General features: G+C 32.6%; 1 long non-coding RNA gene across 1 annotated transcript in view; it reads right to left on the bottom strand.

The window, feature by feature from the left end:
- The window catches only part of LOC146993056 (uncharacterized), a 101,154-nt gene extending 78,754 nt beyond the window's left edge, over window positions 1–22,400 (bottom strand). The window contains exons 1-2 of the long non-coding RNA XR_015038447.1: window positions 22,150–22,400; window positions 11,377–11,508 (exon numbers count right to left, since the gene is read on the bottom strand). This is a non-coding gene — a long non-coding RNA (uncharacterized LOC146993056). The remainder of the gene's footprint in view (window positions 1–11,376; window positions 11,509–22,149) is intronic.
- Between the last annotated feature and the right edge of the window lie 2,345 nt (window positions 22,401–24,745).

The following is a 24,745-nucleotide window of genomic DNA, read 5'->3' as shown; positions in this document are numbered from 1 at the left end:
ATCAATCACAGAAATGGCGTTAATTTTCTTTGTTTATTTTTTTTATTAAAGGGATTTGTAAAGAGATATGACAAGCTAAAGTTGAAAAGTTTTATATTTTTAAAGAATAAATTTAAACAAATATTTTACTTCATAAACTGAAATTTTTACGATGCATTTTCCCACAGTAAATATGTACAGAGGAAGAAATAGCTGCGGTATCTCTCGGATTTGAAAGTAAGATCGAATTACCAATGTTTAGTGACTTTACCGCTTGATAGTAAGAACTTTTGAAACTAAGCTGATAAGATGCTATGTGTTGAACAATATATTAAAGAAAAATAGAAGATACAGCACTAGCAAACACAAAAAATATGCTGAATTATAGATTTACATGTTTGGTGAATGAGTTAAACATATTTGTATGCCGTTATGAAATATTAGGAATATAACAGGAAAGCCTCAACGAAGAAGGCAGTGCCATTGTAATGTAAGCCATCTAAATGTAGAATATTATGAGTAATCTACTGTTAATTCCAATACCGCTGAAAAACGTTTTAAAAATTATAAATGAGGTATATTATAAATCACACAAACTCGTATTATAAATTACAACAGTTAGAAATATTATTAGCGGGATCTTTCTTTATAAATAATTTCAAATAATTAATTTTACAAATAATTAAGCCAGAAAATTAGACTGAAAAATAAGTTGCATACTGAAGATTCATCTATACCAAGGTGTTATGATGCAAAACTGTATGAAAATTATCACGCAAATATAAATTCGCATTAATACAATACAAAAATAAACAAAATTTTACATACATGAAAACTTGAATCCAGTACAAAAGAATACATGAAAAAGAAATGGATTAAGAGGAAATTAAAAATCCCTAAACATGAATATAAGGGAATTCGAATTTTTTTGTATTAGCTATGAAAATGCTGCAGATGCTCATAATTAGCAATTATTATTAATTAAATGTGTATTAGAAATTAAATGTATGTCAAAGTATATAAATAACTGGTAAACAGAATAAATACCTAAACGTTCCTAATATTAAAATATGGAATTTGTAAGAAGATAAATAACTTTAAAATAACTTCAATGATTAAAAACGGAAAGCTTAAAAGGCATATATTACAATGACATTGGTATGAATTTTAGAACCTCTTAAGAAACTTAATTTTTAGATTTACTAAAGATAATATTAAAATTATATTATAACTGTTTACCAAAAAAGGTAAATTCGAAATTTAAAACCACTCTACTGTCTGAGAAGATTTGTTAATATTTAATTAGACAAGAAAGCTAATTTAAGGTACGCTACAAATTCGATATTTGATAGGTTCATTACGTATCAGTTTTATGTATGTCCTTAATCTATCAGTTTTATTATTCAAAACTGATGCATATATACAGTATATATATATCAGCAGTTAAAATCTACAGCTTGGAAATTTTTTAATTCCTGTTCAATACAAGAACCTGTTAATATACAAGATCTACATCATTACAATTCCTATTAATATACGGGATCTAGATCATTACAATTCCTGTTAATATACAGGATCTAGATCATTATTCTTATAAGCATTATAAAACTATAAAATGAGTGTAAAAGAAATTCATTTTTACTTTAGCATATGCCAGATTTTAATTTAATACTTTTTTTGCATGCACAGTTTTTAAAATACCTAATAAAATACAATAGAGGCTTGTAGCCTCAATAAAATGTCGCATTCATGGGGATAAATGACTTTTTGTAGCACCCATCTTCTTGGAAATTCAGGTTCTTAGAAAGAGAAGACAAAAAAAAGTCGCAGATTTCGTGGGTTACTTTTGTGCTGTTAACCCATGATATAGAGCATTGGAGGTAAGAAAGTACTACTTCCTACTTTCACTTAGGACTACTTCTAACTTTCTACCTCCATGGAAAAGCTGGCTACTGTTCGTTATGCAGCGAACATTTTCTATGCAGTGTAAAGGCACTAAGAAACAGAACAGAAAGGGCTAGTTCATTCCTTTGTTCGACTCCTCGCCGACGCGAGCCTAATAGGGGGGGGGGCCTCTTGACCGGCAATAATCTGACGTCACTATGCTGCACCTGTTCTGATTTCCGGCAACTGTAGTTTCAATTCAACTGCGAGGTAATTTTATAGAGGTGGCATATCTCAAAATTAATTTTAATCATACACATTTGTTTTCTAATAATGCAAATATTTAAAATAATTTATATATATATATATGTAATTTTAATTAGTTTTCCTTTTAAATTCTATATTATAAAGTATCGTTTACGTAATGTGGCTTTTTGCGGCGTAGCAACGATATAAATACGAAATTAATTTAATTATAGATACGAAAGAATGAGATAGTGTATTTCATGGGAGCAAAGAACCCAAATGACAATTTGCTTTTGAACAAAGAATGGATGCATAAATGTCAAATTAATGGGGAGAGCAGAAAAATCTGCAGCGAACGTTTTCTGTGCAGTGTTTATGAAGATGATATGAAAAATCGCTTTTCTGGCTAGCCACGAAAAGAAACTGTTGAAATGCCGAAAGTAAATTTACCGTGTGCTGTAAACGAAATAACACCAAGAAATCGGAGACAAGAGAAAAGGAAACTAAACGTAGAGTACTTTTGAAAGAAGCCCAAAGAAAATTCATTTTGAGGTCGAAAACGAAATTGATGATGACAATAATAAATCAAATGTGAACGATTTTGAGATAAAACTCACAAATGAAAATGCAGATATCCCTGAATGTCCTAAGATAAACAAGAATGCATTGATAATTTGAAGAACAAAAAAATATCCTCAGAAAATTGTATTAAAATATTAAGAAATAGAGAAAAGAAAAATTTTAGAATGTTTGTTCAGCGACAAAGGTGGATGACGTCTAGAAAAAATTGGTATCATAAATTCAGAAATTAAATTCTAAAATAGCAAAATTTAGAAAAAAAAAAGGCACAAATCGCAGAATTTGGAAAAACGTCTAAAAGCATAAAATATGCTAAATATACAAAGACACGGATTAATGCATTGCTAAAAAGGAAGGAAAAAATCAGGTGGACTAGTGAAGATATTTCACGTTGCATTGTCATAAGAGCTCTGTCATCTTAAAGCTATGATTTTTGGAAAGAAAAAATTGGAATTCCTTTTACCTAGTATTAGCAAATTAAAGAAATGGTTCGCTAAATTTTAGTGTAGTCCAAGAATTCAAAGTGATATTCTTTTTCTAAAGAAGGAAAGAGGTGAATATTTGAATTCTGTAGAAAAAAAATATGCTTTCTCAGTTTCGACGAAATGCATATAGAATGAAAACTCTGCTATGATCTTAAACTGGACCAAGCTCCCGGTTCTTTTCAAAATGTGTAGGTAAAAAGGAATACTCCACCTCACAGGAAATCAAAAAGCATCCGACTTCTATGAGTTAATCAATAATATCTTCGGTATCGTGAATAGTACCAAAATAGTACCAAGAAGAATAACAAGTACTTAACAAACTAATTTTGTTAAGTACTTATTGTATCCTTTGTAACTAATTATTGATTCGATTTTGTGCTAGATTAGCATTCTAGATAAAATATAATAGTATAAAACATCACAGCGACTGGCATAAAAAGACTTGCATCCTTAACTCCCATTTTTGAAAAATTAAATAACTGTTTTAGGTACTGTGAGTAAAGATGTTTTGTCAGAACTAAGATAACAATCAGACATATATTTATTATATATTGAATCGTAAGAGAAATATGCCAATGTAAAATTCACAATTAGGCAAAAAATCAAACTTAGATTAGCAGAAATTCTGCCATTTATGTCATATATGTTTAAAACTGTGTCAATGTGAGGTTGTTTTTTTGATTCATTTTAAAAAGCTGTTATTACAGTTATCGTAGAAACAGCATAAAAAATCTCTCAGTCAGCATGCAAGTAAAATGATTATGAATACATGTGCATTAAAAAAAAGACTGCAAATTCAAAAAAAATAAATAAATAAAACATGGAACTTCATACTAATTCAGAAGTCAAACAACAAAAATCAGCGTTAATTTACAAAATTTTCACAGGACTAGTTTCGATGGTTTTACCGAACCATCATCTTCAGCTGAATCTATCATTTTATTCTATTTTTTATCTGAGTAAATATTGTTAAATTTTTTAATGTTCAGTGTAAAATGCATACAGCAATAACATTGTCTTTTTCCAATTATAGCTATCTTTGGCACACAGCTCATTTTAAACGCTGGTTCAAAACGTTAATTTCTATGTTGTGAATTTATCTCCGCGGGAGCGGGTTAGGGGGAGCTTCTGGTTATGAGCTAGCCCTTTTCGTCTAAGTCCTGCTAAGAAAGGGGTCTTCTGAATAGAAAAGAAAAGGGGTCGTCAATTAAATTTCGAGCAGTTCGTGTCCTACCCTAGATTCAAATCCCATTTAAATTCTTTAATACGATTAATGAAATTTTGTCTGAATTGTGAATATTATTTAACTAATTCCGTATTTTCTTGTCATCTTTTAAATAATTTTAAGTATTTGAAAACATCAGAATTGTTGAGATCCTAACTCGCATTTCTATTTCTTTATTTTTCTTTTCCTGTTGGCTGCTTCTGGCTTCGAAAGGTAAAAGTAGATAGTTAAGGGAACGACCTCTTCTTCGGAATGAGGTCGCCCCCCCCCCCCGCGCAGGCAAAGGAAGAAACCTTTATTCTCGCAGATGGGTTATGGACTGACAAGGGGATACCTTGATTCCCTAGTGTGTCTTTTGGAAAATAGATGGAAATTGTTCAAACTTCAAAAGGCAAAGAATGTCTGCAACTACAACATAAAGGATATCAATATCGAAGATACAGGAAAAAATCGAAGTAATTTGATTACTTTGACTTGCTTGAATGAAAAGAAATTGAGATGCAGAGGAATGCTAATAACAAAAGATGCGGAAATAATAAGACTCACGCTATAAATGCAATCCGAGCATTGCAAAATGTGAGGCAAAGAAAAGTATTTTCAACGTTAACCTTCTAAAAACGGGCCGAAATTCTCATAATATAGCCTTCAGACCGGCGTGATCCGAAACAGTTTTGCCCCCTCTTTGACATTTTCCTAATGAGAAAAGTCGTTAGTCCCCCTCCATGGATGGAGTAAAATTTACATGTTTGTTCGACGCTTACGTCCCATAGTAAACGGGCTGCTAGATTTGCAATTTTTTCGATGATTATTTTCCTTTCATTTAAATGAAGTTCTAAATAAATAGTGCATAAATAAATATGCAGTACTGGATGCATATCCAGTGCCCAATTTAGTTAGAACAAAATGTATGCAATGTTTATATTTCACTCACTATTTCTAATCAATCTCGTAAATAATTTGTGAATTTTTTAACTTTGTTTTCACTCTTCATTTATATTCGCGTATTTTGGTATTAGAAATTAGAAAGCGAGAACAAAATTTAACAAAATATGGTAAATACGGACTAGATTTGTAAGTCTGCAGGTTGGAATGCGATTTTTAATAACATATTTTCATTAATAAAATAATGGTAATGACTAATTTAATGAAATAATAATAATAATATTTATTACCCTTAGATGATTAGAATGAGATTCAATACAATTAGATTTTGAGATGAACTTACAGCAATAATAAAGCTTTACATAACAATAACAGAGATTTAAATCTGCTTTTTTCGATAATTTTGTTATAATATAAAAATCAAAACCCGAAATACATTGGTTGCGTTTAATCATTTAACTTTAACAAATATTACATTGGACTATCAGGCAAAGAAAGTATATCTTTAACGAGAATTTTTCTTTGTAAAATTGGCTTTTGTTTATGTTAGTAGAGAAAAAAATCCGTGACCTATACATGCAATCATCAAAAGAATTTTGAGAACAGTTTTAAATGTTCATGAAGAATTAATTACACGTCAATTTCTTTTCATAGGTAGAAATTTCGTCTAAAACCATCGTTATATCCAAAGGTTGAAGCCTATTTTATTTTCAACGAATATTCTATTTGCACATAATATATTTTCTAATTTATTTTAGAGAGAGTAATCTTTCACGTTTTCAAAAGAATAAGGACATACTGGGTGTTGACACAAAGTAGTAAATCTGTTTTTCATATTTCTTCCAGTATTGAAAACGATTACCCTGGAATATTTTCAAAGCAAAATTAAGAAAACCGTTTACGCCAAATTTTGCATAAAGTATCTTCTCGTGTATTTTTTTTTTTTTTTTTTTTTTTTTTTTTTTTTTTTTTTAAGTGTGGAATTTTCTTTTTGAAAATATCAAAAATCATTAACGGAGCAAAATTAATTCATGAGAAATAACTTTGAAATGCAATAATTCCATCGTAATATGAAATAGTGGAGAAAAGTGCAATACAGTTTATTTATTCACAAATAATCCTCCTCATATGCGTAATTTATGTACTGTCGATTGAGAAATATAGGTTAGTAAATTAAACCAGTTATTTCAATACTTTTCCTTTATCAATATTTTTACGGGCTCTTCAGTAGAGCGGTAAAGGTGGCTGAACACTTGTAGCTCGCTTGGGTTTGAATCTCGGCTAAATAGTTGGATTCACGGTTTTTGTGTAACGTAAATGCAAGCCAGCTTCTCTTAGAAAGTCTTCCGCGAAGGCATAACTTCCCTTATACAGGTAATTGTTGTGTGCGTTGATGTAATTCAGTAAGCGAACAAAATTAATCCAATCAAACCCGAAGAACGGGTTGATTACATGTGGAGTTTTCCACCAGGAACGTAAATGCGAGCAATTTTCTCTTAAAAAGGTTTACACGAAAGCATCCATCCCCTTAAGCAGATAGCGTTCGTGTGCTTTTTCGTAATCCAATCCTAATTTTCATACATTTAATAGTAAGTTGACGTACACCTTATTACAGACAAAATAACAACCTTTTTCAATATCAAAATTTTTTATTAACTTGTCTGAATTTCCTTTATCTCTTGAGGAGTATAAGAATTTCAGCAAATAAAACTGGCCTAAATTTTATACAATGTAACTGATGTTTTGATTCAATTTAGAAGTAACGTGAGCTTTACTGATATTTAAATACTTTTTGGGCAGATCTCATCCTAAAAGAGGGTCTAAAGATAAATTTATTTTATTTAATTTACAATCAATGAAAATCATTGAAAGCAATCACTGAATGAATGAAAATCACAAAAACTATTATGCATACAATTGTATTTATCTCCTGATAAATCAGACAAAATTGCCTACATAATAGAGGCACTTTGAAAGAGTTAACAGTTCTTATGGGTTTTATGCACTCCACAAAAAAATGTCAAAATAAAATCTTATTATTCATAAGTATGAAAAGGAAGTAAACGATAAAAGCGGTTTTACCTATTTTCTAGAAAGGCATTAAATCTAAAATATTAACCTATTCTTATTTGTTATGATTAAAAAACATTAAATATGGTAAGCTTAAAGAACGTGCAAAATCGCTGACGTTTTAATCATAGCAAAAGTCAGTACTAAAAAAATTAGCATTAAAGTTATTAGATTGAGAAAGAGATGGCCTCTATTTGATTTTCAAGTATATTGGCGCGAGACGAAACCTGCGGTTTTTGCCAAAACGTAGCCAAACTGATAAGAAGAGGAAAATAATGCGTAGCCAGCGGCTACTCTGAGCAGCGACAATGGACCACCCAGAGATCTACAGATAGGCGATTCTCTAAAATGGGGAGGGCATGGATGGTACGACAGTTGTACTAATGCCGGCGTCTGAGAAAGTCATTCTCCTGGTACAACTGCTGTACCAGCCGGTTTCAGAAGGTTAAGAAACGTGCTGGAAAAGAAACGGTACCCATTCAAAGAATTTATGAACGAGAATTCAGCCCACTTTATGAAAAAGGGGAATGAATTTATAATCGGTGTTTCCTTCAATCAAGAGCACTCTGTATCGGACTAGATACACTGCACAGGGCCAGATTGCTAAACCGAAAAATGCGAAAGAAATCGTTCTTCAAGAAGAATCATCAAAAATGGCAGATGAAGAAAGCTTTCTTTTGGCCGATAAGTTAACCGATAGCAAAAACCTTGCGTTTGCGAGTAACAACGGAAAACGAATCACCACGATACATGCTGATCACGCAACCGTGAGGTAACAAATATCTTCCTGGCTGCGTTTGTTCTCCTTCCGAATGAAAGGATTTTTGGATTATTTAATTATGGCAAAGCACATGAGGGCTATCTGCCTAAAGGGAGAAATGCCTCAGTGGAGGACTTTCTAAGGGAAACTGGCTCATATACACGTTACACAAGGGGAAAACCACGAAAACGCCCCTGCAGCCAGCCCGTTCGCGGGATTCAAACCTCGGACCGAACTACCAGTATTCAGTGTCTTTACTGCTCGGCCGCTGGTGAGCCTTCAGTAAAAAGGAGAAAGAAAATTATATAAAGATTGATGAAATAATTCAAAAATGCTTCAACGAATATGACTTAACGAAAAATTTAAGAAAATGCTTAAGGACAATAACTGTATTGTAAAAATCTGAATGAATTTACGAATAAAGCTCTTTTTTTTTTTTTTTTTTTCCTTTCTTCATTAATTTTCGTTATTCAACCCGTACATTACTTCGTAAATCTTTTCGATTTCCTGAATTTATTATTCCTTATATTTCCTGAACCACAAATAAAGTGACTCGCTCACTTTTTCATATTCACCACCTTTCATAAACTATCCGTACATGCTCTTTTCACACACCAAACTCGATTTTGGACCTCTGCTTTTCCACCCTATCAAAGCAGTCCGTCCAACACCTAAATCCATGGTAATTTTGTTTACACTTTCCCCTCTGTTCAGTCTCTTTTAAGGCAACTAGTTTCATTACCATTGTCATGTTAGTTCTTCTTTTCTTTTCATACAATATGAATTTTCATTTCATAATAAAACACAGAATATCAAAAGTTCCCCAAATATGTTAAGACTTATTTATACGTTTATACGTCTAGATGTGAACTGAGGAACAATACCCCCCCCCAATGAAATGGTGTGAATTTAGTTTGCAGTAAGACGCAATCGCAAAACTTCAGACAAGTCTCCTAACGCAGGAATTTTCAACCGGTTGTACCACTGCTGGTACGCACAGAAATAAAGTATTTTTAACTATTAAATTCAAAACGTTTGGCTGAACCGAAAAGAACAATTTAAAAACATTTCAAATAAAGGTGTTAAAATTTTATTGCCTTTTTGCAAAACCTATTTGTGCGAACAAGGATTTTCTTCCATGCTGTATTCGAAAAATAAATACAGAACAAAATTAAAAGTGGATCCTAATTTAGGGTTAAAACTAAGTGAAATAAAACCAGACATCAAGAAATCGATCTCTCTTAAACAGGCCCAAATTTCGCACTCAAACTTAGAATTAAATTATTATAACTTAAATTTTGATAATTAAATTGGTAACCCATTTTAATCGAATATTTTTTATACATGCGTATTTAGTACGAATAGCCAACAGGTTGTACAAATGGCAAAATATATATATCTATTTGAGAAATTGAAAAATAATCATTGTAAAATGTAGTGGTGGTGCTAAAGTTTTTATATTTTTGTTTAGATGGTACGAGTTAGACAAAAGGTTGAGAACCGCTGTACCTAAATGTGACTTGCGCACTTTGTTCAAATTAATTAAAAGTAAGAATGATGATTTTTCCCGCTCCTGAATAATTAAAAAATCTGATGTATACACCACATGACTTCCTTGTACGGAATATTAAATTATATGCATTTTTTCTTGCATTTCATTTAAACTTATTGGATTGAATTAAATCTACTTCGCCGACAGCGCATAAACCACAATATAATAAATACATTCTTTAAAATTCACTCTAGTATTTGTTTACCATAGCGACACTCTGGCGCTAGATTCACTTAACAGTATTATATTTCGTGCGAACAAGGATTCATCATATTATAACTCATAATGCACAAAATTTATATCATTTAAAGAATAGAATTATCTAATCGTTACCACATGTTCTATTCAAATAAAGCTAGAATGATGTATAAAAGAAATTAAGCAAACAAAACGAAAAAGAAACAGTTTTTTAACAGACGATTGAGTATTTCTCATTCAATTAATTCAGTTCTCACTTCGCAAGAAGGCAAAAATACATAAAAACTCAAAATATCTATATTAAAAATTACGAAGTAAATCTTAAACACTTATTTCCTCGAAAAAATTCCAGAAAGGATTAAGCATGATTTAATTGGCAATAATAAACGAAAGCGTTATCTTTGTTGTTGCGAAGCTAAGTTTCTCTAGATTGGCAACAAATCCACTAGTCTCCTGTTTCAAATGTAAATAATTAATGGCCGCCATAAAAAAAGGGCTTAGCGGCAATTAAAGAACTTTAAAATTGTTGATAATTCTAAAAATATTGCATACAGATTTACTAAAGGCATAAAAACCTTAACCGGAAGATAAAAACAACAAAATTCAATCATTTTTAAAGCAAAAAATGTACAATTTACAAACATATACGAGTAAAGAAACTGAAATCATTGAGCCGGGTAACAGTGTGGATATATATATAAATATATTTATATACGTTTGGTGCGGCCGATTGCAACCAAAATACGAGGTACACATCTACATATTATAGCAGTCCCTATATACAAAATTTCAACGTTCTGAGGCTACTCGTTTTTGAGTTATGCGAGATAAGTACATACGTACATACGTTCGTACAGACGCCACGAAAAATTCTCTTCAGAATTCATTTTAAAGCAGTTTTATAATTTTTTTTTGGAGGAAACGAGTCTTTTATTTTGTCCTTACGTACAGATATCATGCAAAAACATCGTTAAATTGCATTCGATAGCGGTCAAAATGGATATTTTCGTTGAAATATGCTGCCTGAAACTCTTCGCGATTACAATACTTCCTTTTTACTTCGTACAAGGAAGTAAAAAGGGACGGAAAATAGATTGCTATATATTAAGAAGTTCGCCGAGTGAAACATTCTTGGCCCAAACTGAAAAGAATGCGCCAAGGTAATTTAAAATTTGTCCATAAAATTTTCACCAAAAATTAGAAAATTTAATATCTAGGCATAATTTGAGTCGTAAAATCGAAATATGGAAAAAAATTGGTACGTTATTTCAGAAAAAGTCCGATTTTGCGTCAAAATACCTATGTTAGAACAATGCTATATATAAATACAATGTACATCCTGAGTCGCGCTTTCGAGACATGAAAAACGCAATTTGAAGTTCGTTAATCGGCCCAGTAGAATGGATAATAAAAATCTGTCTCCTTCCCCCCTTTTTTTACGCAGTGTACTTAACTTAAAGAAACTTAAAATAAAACTTAAAAAAACAAATTCGCACAATTTAAAATATGAACTTACCTTGAAGATTTCACCAATTTGATAAGCGCTTCTTTACTACTAAACTGAATAGCATGATCAGCAGAAAGTTCTGATACTCATGGTACCCTGATACTCTTTTAATAACTCTTAATTTCTAAAAGTGCCGGAGCCCTATGGAAGACCGTCAGGTAAACAAGAGTAAATAAATGAATCAAATTAATATTAAAAGCATTGATAATTTAAAAACTGAATAATTAATGATTATTAAATTGATTAATAATTATTTAATTGTTGTGATTATTTAATTTAGTTTATTAATTAATAATGATTTAATTGTTAATTATTACTTAATTCATAATTAATTGTTATTTATTAAAACAATTGCATCAATAAAGATTGAAGTAATTAAATGATTAAAATTAAATAAAATGCAAAGAGATTACAATTTAATAAGCGATTTTTAATGTTATTTTATTGCTAAAAATAAAATTTTCGTGATCAAATTTCTATTGAAATTGTTGTTCAGTTACATAAAGAAGTGCCGAAGCCTACTAAGGCTCCGGCTCCGGTGCGCTCCAACTAAAATTAGAATTTATCCCCAAAATTAAGAAGAACAGGCGCAATTTATTTACTCAGCCCTGATACTGACCTCAATTTAAGCCCTGCTACTCTTTTAACAGGTTTTAAAGACTTACGTCTGAAGCAGCGAATCTGCTGTAAAAACTAACCACTTTGTAAACAAAGCTTGCAACCTCATGGTAAGACGATACAACCCAGGAAATGCACGATTTATAAGCTAGGCTGAATTTCCCTTCCATTCAAGAAGTTTTAAATGGAACAATTTTAACGAAACCTGCAGGATAAGAAATTTGTCTGAATACTACTACGCTTCACTGTGGTGCTGAAAATAATTCTCGTCAGTTTCATTTAATATCATCCACAGCAGATACGTTTTTGAGAAGTGCTGAATTAATTGAATTACATTAATGAATTAATTGAATTAATTGATTAAGTGAATTAATTTACAGTTATTTATTAAATATCATGTTCCTCGCACTTAAACCATCAAATTCAATTCAACAGCAATACTGCAAAATAATTTTAAAATGATCATATCTTCAGAATTTCCAATACACAGTCTCGCGCGCTGGAGACTCCCCCCCCCCGTACTGCTCGCTTTGAAATCGTTCAGTTTGTTAATAAAAAATTTCTTAAAGTGTTACAAAACATGAAATGAAATCGATAATAAAATAAATTCTAAATCCCAAATTAGGGCTTTCTGGTGCCAATATTCGGTGAAGGATTACGTTATTCACAACTGGATTGCTCTAGGTATCGTTGTAATCGGTAATATTTGGCGGCAACAACCTGAAAAGTGAAATAGAATTTCAGTTTTCTACGAAAAATGCCAAAACGAAATTAATAACCCTTCTGGCCTAACGCCCTTTGGGGTTAAAAATAAACATCTGAAAGATTTCAGATTTTATATTACGCCCAAAGGATGGTTTTGTGTGTTACCTTTACTTATTAAATATCATGTTCTTTTTACTCAAACCATAAAATTCAATTCAACAGCAGTATCACAAGTTTAATAGTGCATATCTTTAGAATTTCAGATTGTCAGTCTCGCGCTCTGGAGATGAAAATGTTTTTTACCCCGTACAGTGTTGCTGTTGCTCGTTTTGAAATAAAATTCGGGCTTCTAGATGCCCATATTCGGATGGAGACGTAGGTTATTCAAAATTGGATGGCTTTAGGTACCGTTGTTTTATGACAATGAGAGAAACATACACATATTTATGCAGATTCGTCATTATTTAATTTCTTTAAATAGAATACAGGGCTCTAATATTTGGTGGCAACAATTTAAAAACTGTTTCGCCGTTTATAGTGAATCAACGCAAGATGCCGAAACAAAATTAATAGTCAGTCAGGCTTAATTTGCCGTTTGGTCTAATAATAAAACCTTGAACTTGAATCAATAATTCTATACTTCCAACTATTTGAAATGAGAGATTTTCTATTAGATTCGGTAATAGTTTCCAATTACGTGATTATAGTTTAATTTTCTATCATAAATCTTTAGAAATAGACTGCTCTTCTTTTAAAAGATTAACTTTTCTTAAATGCGAATTGAATCAAAAACATCTAAATTAAAAAGAGGGATTAACGATCTTCAAGAAATAAAGCTATGAATTTTAAGTGATATTATAGCCACAACACTTGTATGAATATAATAGGATAGGGATAAGGAACGGAGGACGTGGGCACTATGCCTCTACCTTACGGTTAATTAGTATAGCACCACGTCCACATTGATCTAGAGAACCCTTAGGCCAACACTAATTCAAGTATGTGAGTACATTATTGAAAACGAGTGATTGATTACAAACAATTGTGGTATACCTTGGCAGTAAAATTGTTGCATTTGTGTAAATAACAGGTTACGATACATTTAACATAATGTGATGTAGTTAAGAAATGATAATGTGTTATTGCATAAGACTTCTAACAAGTGATATATACATCATGTACTTAATACATGACACAACGCGAGGATAAACTCCTGAGGAGAAGTCAAACGTATAACTATAAAGAGATTATAATATGATAAAAGATAAAAATACGGTATGAATATAATAGATATGATACATGATTTTAATGCAAATTTTTGCCTAATAAAAACTGTTCAAAGACATATACCATTCATTTCCTGTTACCAGCCTGTTGATTCTTAATGTGATTATTCAATTATGGCAAAGCACACGAGGGCTATCTGCCTAAAGGGAGGGATGCCTTCGTGCAGGACTTTCTAAGGGAAGCTGGCTCGTACACACGTTACACATGGGGAAAACCACGAAAATGCCCATGCAGCCAGCCCGTTCGCGGGATTCGAACCTCGGACCGAACTACCAACTACCAATGTTCCGCGTCTTTACCGCTCGGCCGCTGGTGGGTCCGCCAGGCTGTTGAAATTCATCGAAACTGTAAACCAAATTTACATAAAAGGAAAGATTTATTTTCAAAAGTAAGATAAAAATAATATCTATATGCAATTTAGAACACATTTTAATATCTTGTGCTAAATCATATGCAATGTTTCCTTTTACGTGTACAGATCCTTTGTAGTACGAAGGTTATGACCACTCTGGGCGCGTAATCGAGAGGTCCAGGTTCGAGTCCCGGCGACGGCCGTGGCATAGCTATGATGGGGCAAGGAGGGACATCTGTCACCGGGCGCGCAACAACCAGGGGGCGCCAAATTGATGTTACGAAATTATGCGCGGGAATATACGGTACCTGGCAAAAAGGGACCAAAATAAATATGTACAGAGGGACCAAAATAAGCAAATTTTATATAATAGAAAATGCGCGCGGCGAGTTGCGCATTTCGAGCCAGTATCCCTTATAACAGAGCTTTTTAAACTTTTTTCAACCCCCTTTTTATCATTTATATTTTTTTGGCGACGCAGTCACCGCATAATTACGAACAGTTTGTGGGACCCCATAAGCATTGCGCAAATCTGACACACGCGTGAGTGAAAATGTCAATTTTTCGCTTGTTCTATTGCACTTTTAGGTCATTAACTTTAATTTCGAATTTTAAGACATAGAAAAATGTGAAAATTTTAAATAAGTAACAGTTGAAATGACATCGTCACGAGCAAAGCAAGTAAAATTAACGTTTAGATTATAAAAAGAATGCGTCGAAGCGTTTTCGTCTTTTCTTTATCTGTATTATTTTTATCTATTTTCAGATACACTGTGTAAAAATATTTGGCAATTGTAAAATTATCATAAAAGTTAAACAAACATCAAAGTGCCCTGCAGTTTAAAGAAACTCTTCCTTATAATATCCTCAATGAAGGCATCTCTCCCCTTGGGCGTAATGCGCTTTACCAGATTTATAACCTAAACCTAACATTATCATTTGAAGTTCAATATCAGGTTTTTCTTCATATCTCACATAATTCGATTTCTATCACTCCCAAAAAAAGCTGAATTCATTGTATTTAAAAACAGCGCAGGGTTTTACTTATATAAAAGCTTATGTCAACTCAATGTTATAAGCTTAACTCAACTTGTAAGACAATAACAGACTTGTAAGACAACGGAAACTGAGTCAAGCTTCTAAGCTTAACGCAGTGTCCGCCAGATCCTATTTCAATACTGACAATAAGTTATGCTCCAGTCTGAATTCAAACCACAAAATTTTTTTGAAGGTTAAAATAACGTTTTTATTGAACTGTTGAAATTAACAGAAGGCACTGCTTATGCTATAGATGAAACTCTACCGCTTACGGTACTTAAAATAACAAAGAAGTGAATGTTTAAATTCAAGTAACGAAGACCGATACTACACACAAAATAGTTTACTTAAATAAATAACGGCGCGCTTTCAAAAGTCGGCTAGCAAAATGTCTAAAGCCGGAATAAATTCTGGCAGAGCTGGCAATAATACGTAACTGTAAGCGAGCTTTAATTCTGAAACATTCAAACCATGGACTTAAATAATCATTAACTAAGTTTCATTTTGATGAAGATTAATAGTAAAACTCCAAATCATAACTGGTTAATTGTAACATAAAAGTCCTATAATCTTGAAGAATATGAAGAACCTTGAAGGTTTCTAAAACTAATCTTAACGAAGTGTAAACTTGCCTTTCAATTCGCTTCAGCGAGAAATGGTTTATTTCCAGCGATTTGGCCATGAAAATTATTTTTTCTTAAAATATGCCCAACGATTTCTTAATTAGCAGGTTTTCTAAATATTCTTTGAGCTTCTACAATCAGTTTAACTGCTATCGTTTTAAAGATTACTAATATTATTTTTAACGGTTCAGCTTCCATGGCTATTGAAATGTCTTGGATGCTTTGTTCGCAATTTGTTTTTAAACGATTTTTTTCTCAGGTATTTCGAAATGATATTTTGAATAGTAGATTTCATGCGTGCTTACTTTACACTTATTTTTCTGTTCAATTTCTCACGATTCTAAAAGCAAGTTGTAGGTTTCTCTCGTCAAAAAAATATCTCAGAATTTCTTCGACGCATTTTAACAAAGCAAAACTACAACCTTATATTTTCAAAGGTTTAAAGTCCTTTCAGCTGTTTCATAAGAAAAGCCTAGCAAATTAGTTTTTATCGTACCTATTATCGCAATTTTCTAAGACTCTTAAGCTTAATTTTCTAATGACAAGATAATTAAAACAACAAAATATTTAATTTGACAAAATATTATGGTTATGTGATTACGACAAAGCCTCGAAGGCGTGCCTATGGGGAGGGATGCCTTCGTGGAGGAATTTCTAAGGGAAACTGGTTTGTATACACCTTACACATGGGGGAAACCCCGAAAGCGTCCATGCAGCCAGCCCGTTCGCGCGGTTCGAACCTCGGGGACCGAACTCAGAGTCTTTACCGCTCGGCTGGTGACGGACCTTATATGCAAAAATATAGAAAATACCTAATTCCTTTATTTATTTATTTAATTCCTTTATTCTTTTATTTTAATTTCATCCATCGTAATACATTTATTGCAGTATTTACCTACAAAAAACATTTTTAAAGTAATAATTTAATTTTTAATTACTAAATATCCCATTCCCAATTACTTTTTAGTCCAAAGGGGCTTTGTCCCTTAAGAACTATTGTTTTCGTTTTGCGATTTTGCGTTGGTTCACTATAAATGTCAGCTTCACGTTTCAAACTGTTGCCACCCAATGTTAGAGTCCTGCATTATATTTGAAGAAATTAAATAATGAAAAATCTGCATCAATGTATGTATATTTCTCTCATTGTGATACAGCAACGGTACCTAGAGCCATCGAATTTGGAGTGGCGTAATCCTACTGCGAATATGGGCATGTGGAAGCCCAAATTTGAAATTTGAAATTTGTTTTGTTATCGACTTCATATTTTGTAAAACTTTAACGAATTTTTGATAACAAACTCAAAGATTTCAAAGCGAGCAATGGCAACGTTGTAGAGAAAAAACATTTTAATCTCCAGCGCGCGAGACTCTGTATCGGGAATTCTAAAGATATGCTAAATTTAAAACTATTTTGAGATATTGCTCTTGAACTGGATTTTATGGTATAAGTACGGTGACCATATTTTTTCGGAGAAAATAAAGGACACTTGTAACGTGACATGAGGGGGGGGTTATGGTAATTTAAATTCGTGCTCAATAATTTTGTGTTAGGGGTGGGGGTTTGTGCGTTCGTGTGACGTCACAAATGTTAATTTGGGGTCTTCCAAGGTGTGACAAATTGTGACATGGGGATTGGGGATGGGCAGGGTCAAAATTATCCCAAATATTGCGATCATTTATGGACGCCTCCTGATAAAATAAAACTCCAAAAAACTTAGTAATTCAAAAGGTTTATTAAAACAATAGAAGCAGACATTAATATGTTCAACGAGTTTTAAATAATGTAATATGTAAATATAGGATATTAAATAATTTATTGCTCATACTTTCCAGATGTATGGATTTTTCGCAAAAGTGCCGGTTCACGCTTCAAAAAGTCGTGAAATTCAAGGCAATTCATTTCAAAGTTAAATTTTACAGCTATGCTGGCTTGGAATGTACTAAAAATTTCTCAAAATAAAGGACAATATGCTTATTTCAGGAAATAAATAAAGTTAGAGGACAGAGCCTTCAAATAAAGGACTGTCCTCTGAAATAAAGGACGTCTGGTCACCGTAGGTATAAGTGCGAATAAGAACGTGATATTTAATAAATAAAGGTAACAGACAAAATGTTAAAAAAACGCCCCTTTAAAAAATATAAATCTGAAACCTTTCAGATGTTATTTATTTATTTATTTTTTCTCAATTATTTTCAATTAACGAACGAAATAAGAGTACTATAATTTTACTATTTGCTCTGGCAATCATAGCGGGAAAAAAATCTTTTTAATGAAACTTGTATAAAAATTGTTGCTTAATTTCCGAATTTTCGAAAATCTTACGGTATTTTAGACATTTTTGAAACTTATGATTTTACAATTTCAACATCTAACAACTAAAGAGATGTAAAATTTATATATTTCAAATTTTTAGAGATTATAAAATAGACTTTTCACTGTCTTTTAAAACAAGAGTGATAAAGTAATATCGAATGAGCGATTTTCTATCATTTAAAAAATGTATATATTGTAGTCTGAAGCAGACGAGAAGGTCAACACGCGGCATTCAGTGGTCTTAACCACTCCGGCCTTGTGAACCTCATTTCATGTTGCTTGTTATAATGCTGTTTGCTTGTTATAATGCTGTATAACTACCTTTTGTTTTGCTTGTTTTTTGTGCTGAAAAGAGCTATTAGTCTAGAAAAGGAATTTTGCGTCTTTTCTCTTTATTTCGAGTCTGTTGCCATTCGGAAAAATGTTATTTCATATTTAATCTACCTCTTATTCAATAACAAACTAAACTATTTAAGAGAAATAGATGCAGTTAAAAAAATTTTTTTTTTTTCAATTTTTAGTCCGACTGATTTAAATAAATACCCATTTCATTCATGATACATCTAATTAAAACATTTAGTATTTTTATTGAATTACTTATTTTAGAATCACATGTTTTTCCAGAATATGTGAACTAGAAGATACGCAACGTTCCCAAGATAGTCTGTGAATATTCATCTAATATCCCATAAAATGTTTCGATAATGACTATTGATAAACCATATTAAACTTGAAAATAGTTCATCTGAGCAATCATTAAAATCCGAACCTTATGGTTTCTTTTTTTTAACTTTATCTCTTTAAATGCGCTGAATTCCAGAGATTAGCATTTGGCTATTAGTCTTAAAAGGGCTATCAAACTGTTGCCACTAAATACTATATAATATTCTATTTAAAGAAACGAAATAATGAAGAATCTGCATGAATGTTTCTAGCCACTGTGAAGAAACAACAGTACCTAGAGCCATCGAATTCTAAAGAGCGTAGTCCTCCAACCGAACATGACATGGAGGTAAGAAGTAAGACTCCATGGAACATGATGTAACGTTCCCCTTCTCTGAAGAACACTTGGTCACCCACTGGAGAAGGGACAGAGGACCTTCTTCTCGCCCAGGGCCTCGGCCGGAAGAGGGGAGTGGACTTCCCCCCCTGGTTGCAGGTGGAAAAGGAATAAAAGAAAGAGTCTGTCTGTGTGTGCATCTTTCGTTCGCTCTGCGCGTAAGCTAAGCAGACCCACGGCTACGAAATTTGGTACATAGGTGCATCTAGACAAAAGCCAGTGCACCTCGAAGCGCTTTTTTCGAATTCGATTTTTTTTTTTTAATTTTATGTTTTTATGACGAAATCGCGTCATTTTGAGACATAATGGGCTATAGGAAAGCGAGATTTTACTCTACATACTCCATTTTCACATCGTCACGAAACGTAGGCACTTAGCTATTTTACGAACTTAAAATAAATTTCCTGTTTCAATAAATCGACTAAATACGAATTTATTTAACAAAGGGAGCTTAACACCTTTTCAACGAGATTTTTTCTAAAAAAGTTTATTTTTAAAAATGTACAGTTTCTTTGATTTTTAGACACGTCAAACTTACATACTTGCGACTGCTTTTACAAGAAGAATTTTGGAAAAATGATAATATTTTCTATTTTTAAAAACATTTTTAAACGAAGCTTCCGAGTACACTTCTCACATCTCACATCTTTACAAATGTGATTTTGGCAACAATTTTCCTGTCTTATTGTTGTTGATAGATTTTTGATGAAATCGCATCATTTTGAATAGTTTCATTCTTTTAGAATTGGGTTTGGCAACAATTTTTCATCGTATTTCTTATGTCACTGTTTTTAAGAGATTGGCATATTTCATTGTTATTTATATAATACATATGTTTATATAACACATATATAATACATTTTTATTGATTTTTTTTTTGATAAAGTTGTTCTGCAGAGTAAAATTCTGCACGGAATTTTATGTTTTTTGAGTTGCTTTCATGTTATTTTTTGCTTATTTTACTGTTTGTAAGATATTGAAAAGTTTTGAGTGATTTTTTTAGGAAACAAAGTTCTTAACCTCCTTTATACCATTTGAGTTCTTAAGATTTTGCAAAGGGAAGTTGGTTAATTTATTTATTAGGATAATTAATATTTGTATTAAGGGATATTGCGTATTTCATTGTAATTTTGTTATACGTAATAACTTTTTTTTTATGAAGTTGTTCTGCAGAGTAAAATTCTACGCAGTTTTTAAATTTAACGTTTGGTGTTCCCTTCAGCTATTTTCCCGGTACATTTAAAAGCCAGACGAAGGCTGGCAGCGAAGCTGCTAGTTTATTAAATAAAGGTAACACACAAAAACGTTTAAGGGCGTAATATAAAATCCGAAAGCCTTCAGATTTCCTATTCTGGGCGTAATATTCCTTTTTCTTTTTTCTAATCGAATGGAGGAACGATAATTATCGTGTTAATATACTTAAATGCGTGTAGAAGGCCTTCTTGTGATTAAGAGGTGCTTGTGCTTAACTGCAGATGGCCCTCTTGTACTTAAGAGGAAAGCAGGAGAAGAATATTTCCACCACGCCTCAAATCGACCCGAGTTGAACTATGACCTTCGGGAGTTTAGAATGTTTCCAGTTAGCCGTGGTTGAACCCAGAGTATTCGATGAGCGGGAGTGAAATAGAGTTTAGCAGCTGTTTCTCATATGGATTCGAAGAGAGTACTGTGGGTCCTGCATCCAAGGTTAACGGTGGCTGAGAAACAGAATTCCTTTCACGGGTAGCTCTTGATAAATTCGATGTTTATTTTGCAAGTATTCCAGCCCCCTGAAACTGCTCGTAAAACAAAAATGGGCGGGAGGAATGAAACATGGGAAAGATTTGTTTACATATGAAGAAAAGTCATCCACCTCAGCATTTAACTAATTATACAAGAGACTTTTTTTCGAGATTTTTAAACCTGTTTTCCAATTTGATTCTTTATAGCGAAAGCATGTAAACCGTATCCTAAATTATCTAGTTTTCAAAAGATTTCTTTTAATTCTCAACAAATTAAATGAATTATTAATTAAACGTAATCAATCACCTTGAATCAAAAAGGTGGGTTATAACACTCCAGTCGAACATTTCAAAGAATTAGTTTAACTCCTCAAAGAATTATTTGTAACTCCTAACCATTTGCTTAGTTAACCAGTTAGCTAGGCAAAGGGCAACTTTCACACAATTGGCAAAGAAGTTCTTAGTTTTTTTAACCTGTTTTTAATCTGGCCTTTAAAAAATTTCGCATCAAATGCTGCGAAATTATCTTTCTCTCAAACAGAATTTTCCTTTTCTATTTGCCTTCGTTCGCCCTTAGCCCTGCGGCCAGATGCCCATCAGCGGCCGGACTGAAAAGTCGCTGAACACTGGTAGTTCGGACGAGGTTCGAACTGGCTGCCGTGTCTGTCTTAGGTTCAAGCATAAACAGAAAATTTGCTGCCTAATATGTCGAGCGACTTTTAAAAAGTTTAAGCATAGATGGTTAAATAATTATAGTTTCTGTCTAATCAATTACTAATCGAACGTAATCAGCTTGTGTAGCCAACAGATTTCAGTTTAATATTTCAAAGAACTTAGTGGGGGCAAAGAGCTCCTTAAGTTCAAACGTAAACAAAAGATTTGCTTTTTACGACATGAACCTTTAAAAAGTCTAAACGTAACTTAGTTATTAATTCTACAAATCTGAAAGGAACTACATCGAAAGAAATCGCAACCGATTTTTGTTTTTTTCGGGGACAACTGTTAATTATTTTTATCGCTTATGAATCTTGAAATATATAATTATAAAATCAAATAATTTCTTACTTTCTCCTTCATGGCTTTACCGCTCAAGGTCAGTGATACTTTCCTGGAGAATTATCTCAAGGAAACTGACTTATAACCCACGTTACGTATGGGAAAAACCACGAAAACGCCGATGCTGCCAGCTCGTTCGCCCGGAATTGAATCCAGGTCAAACTACCAGCTTTCAGCGACTTATTGCCGGACTGCTAGTGGGCCCGTTTTTCTCACGTACAAAATGACTGGGAGCCGGGGAAGGGCTGTCGTAACTGTCCAACTGGCGATCTACCGAATTTTGTTACTTAGTTATTAGTTTTTATAACAGATAGCGCCACCTCGTTTTCCAGTCATTTCATCACACAGTTCTCTGTGGCTTCAACCAATGAGACAGCCAATTAAAAATTCAGAACTATCTTTCAAATTTGCATGACCAGATTTAGTATTATTTAATATTAATAATTTTTTATGTTTTGCAAAATATTTATTTATTTTGCTGTGTTTTATGGTACGTATAAGAAAACTTTCAGTGTTCGAATAAAAGGGTGAAATATATTTTTTTATTAAATTAGCTGGTTTAAGCATTTCAATCAATTAATCGATATTTATATAACTGAAAAGTGAGCTCTTAAATGCTATGGATATAAATTATATCAAGAATTTCGCACATATATTGAATAAAACAGGTAGGAGGCAAGACACATCCGAATTTGTAGTGCTATGTTTAGCTGTCAAAATCTATTTACAAACATTTTGTTGTAAGCACAGCATTAAAAAACCTGATGTGTAGACCACATGACTTCTTTGCACGGAATATTAAATTCTACGCATTTTTTGCTGCATTTCATTTAAATTCATTTTCTCGAATTTCATTAGGGATAGATTTCTCATTCAATTAATTCAGTTCTCACTTCGTGGCAAGGCAAAAATACATAACAACCTCAAAATATTTTTATCAAAAATCTAAAAATATGGAAAAATATAAAACACATAATACAGTTAAAGCAAGAGAGACAAGTGGATCTTTCACACTGAAGGTGTTAATTACTGACTTAATTCACTATTCTGCTAAGTTTCAAATGTAAAAAAGTGTGGATGCTACGATTAAAAAAATAGGCTTATCCGCAGTTAACCCCTTCGAGCTGGGTAGCGAAAACGCGCGCTTATCGCGGAGGCCGGCAGTGTCTTCCGCGAGCGTCTCTCCAGGGCCGGGGGCTTTTTTGCTACTAAGCCTAAATCCATGAAATTTCCGAAGTATCAACGCATTGTTTAATAATGCTCTATAGAGTATTTAAACGGCTTATGCTTTATAGATATTTTTATATATATACTTCAATTACCTTATTTCTTGTTTAAATGCATATTTTACACATTTTATTTTAATTACTCACCATTTTATGACTTTTAACATTATAATCTGAAAACTAAATATATTACTTAAAATTCTCTTTTCGTATGAAAAATTTTAAAACAGGGATCTACACACAGTCCTACGTTACATTCCTTGAACTCGTAATAACTCATTTGCCGTTTTGGAGGATTTTTCCGGGAATGTGAACAAACGAAGCATCGTCGTCTCATTTTCTTATCAGTCTCTTCTGAACAAAGTTTTGGAAAATGTCTTTCAGTTAATCTTTCAGAATCAATATCAGAATATCAGAATTTCAGAATCAATATCTGAAATATTTTGCATCATTTCTGCTATTTCGTGCTCTGTTAAACATTTTCGACGCTTCGACATTGAAACGGTAAAAACAGAAAGAATTCACGTCTAACAAGATCTAATTATTTTCTAAAAACTGAACTGTAAACGGAAATACTCAACGCTTTAGCGCATATAAAACTTCTACTTACAATAAACAACTACCACGTGCGAATAAAGAGAGATTTAAAGAGACGTCATAAATCACGCTATTCGGAAACATTTAGTTCCCCGTTTGTTTATATAATCAAAAACACGTATATGTGAGTCATGCTTCTCTCATTTCAAGTAGAAGGTCTAGTGCACATGTATCTGAAACCATATGGACATACAGTGCCATCTTGTGGCAGAAATTATAGTTTGAAAAACGTTCTAAGGTACTGGCACAAATACGTGACAGTCGGTAGAGAATGCAACAATGCTCTGGCACGCCTGCATGTCGACCGGTAGATAAGTGTGTTCGTTGCTGGCACGTATACGTGACAGTCGGCGTGAAGGGGTTTAACAACTTTTAAATTGCTAACAATTCTACAACTATTGAATAAGGTATAAGAACAACTATTAACTAAAGGTATAAGAACTTTAACCGGAAGATAAGAACAACATAATTCAATCATTTTTAAAGCAAAAAATTCACAATTTACGAACATATAAGAATATAAAAAACTGAGCTTACGGAGCCGAGTATCAGGTATATTTACATACTTATATACCTTTGGTGAGGCCGATTGCAACCAAAAACGAAGGTGCACCACTACACATTATAGCAGTACTATATACAAAATTTCAATGTTCTGAGTCTATTCGTTTTTGATTTATGCGAGCTAGAAACATACATGCGTACGTACGCCCAGACGTCACGAAATAAATTTCTTTTGAATCCATTTTAAATCCTTTTTGCAACTCGTTTTGGGAAAAAGA

The sequence above is a fragment of the Stegodyphus dumicola genome, chromosome X1 (assembly GCF_044657685.1).
Source record: "Stegodyphus dumicola isolate Sdum_Otavi_A_Nest chromosome X1, ASM4465768v1".
Lineage (NCBI taxonomy): Eukaryota > Metazoa > Arthropoda > Arachnida > Araneae > Eresidae > Stegodyphus > Stegodyphus dumicola.
Note: the sequence above shows the minus strand (reverse complement) of the source record. Positions and strands in the feature narration are given on the sequence as shown.